The sequence below is a fragment of the Aplysia californica genome, unplaced genomic scaffold (assembly GCF_000002075.1).
Source record: "Aplysia californica isolate F4 #8 unplaced genomic scaffold, AplCal3.0 scaffold00117, whole genome shotgun sequence".
Lineage (NCBI taxonomy): Eukaryota > Metazoa > Mollusca > Gastropoda > Aplysiida > Aplysiidae > Aplysia > Aplysia californica.
The window spans coordinates 720,026-721,333 of NW_004797387.1; positions in this window are offsets into that span (position 1 = coordinate 720,026).

Sequence of the window (1,308 nt, forward strand, 5' to 3'; positions counted from 1 at the left end):
TTTTCGGTCGCTACCCGGATTCGAACCCGGGACCTTTGAATGAGAGGCCAACACCTTAACCTCTAGGCCACGAGAGCCCCCTTGTTATTGTGTGTTTTCCCCTGGCTCCCCTACTTCACAATGTTTCCTTCAAGCACCTCTTTCACAATGGTCTATTGTCGTTTTCAGTGGTCTAAGAATTGAATTTTTCTACATTTACCTTTATTCAGCAAGGGTTGTTTTGTGTCTAGAAACTGAAAACTCCTCATTGTTTGTCTTTTTCGTTTTCCAAACTTATTTAGGCCATTCTACGGTAGCACCACCCCTCAAACGATCTGAAGTCGACACGAGTAGGCTTCGGCCGCCGCCCGGGCAAAATTCAAAAACAATTTCCTACCAACTCAAAATGATTGGTGTCCCACGCGCTCATAAATTATGACCTTATGCAGTTGCGAGCGCCGCAAAACACTTACAATCTACTAAAACAACAACAACAACAACAACACCCCCCCCCCCCCCGCCTTAATGGTGTTCACATCGAGGCCTGCCTTTGCTGCTGTTCACTTCTACTACTTTCACAATTTTAGAAAGATTTTCGTTCGTGTTGGCAAGCAAAAATATAATCATCTGCGTATCTCAGGTTATTGATGTTGCTACCCCCGTAAAGTGACTCTCTGTAGGTTTTGAGATTCTCTAAAAATAAACTCTGTATAGGTGTTAAAAAAGACAGGGAGAGAGGACACAACCTTGTCTCACTCCTCAGTGGATTTCAGTAAATTCTGATTGTGCATTACACACTTTAATTGCTGCCTTTTTCTGCCAGTAGAGATTTCTTATGATTCTTATACTTACATCCTTGCCATCAATACCTATCTTCTTCAAACACTCAGTCAGCCTGATGCAGACGGAGACAAAGTTCAAACTTTGATAGGCATTAAGTTGTGAAAACAGCTTCCGTTAGGAATGAATACTCGCAAATCTAAACATGTTTTGTACAGTCATTTACCTTAACAGAAAAATAATTCTATGACCTAATATGAGACGCTTTGCAAGATGTAAAAGGGACAGGCGTTTTTTGTATCTAAGCACTTAAACGAATGAATGAGACTTATTTCACGCAACTTGAGAAGCCCCAAGGCATAGGTTTGGAAGTGGAACTGGGGCAAAAAAACATGTTGCATAAGGTGCAACTTATTTTTCTCACATTGACAGAGACGTGCATTGTGTATTGTAGTACAGTAGCTTTAACAATAACAGCGTTGCGAGTAAAAGACATTTCAAAAGCTGTTTATTCTGTTTCATAATTGTTTTGTATTATGACGTCTTCTA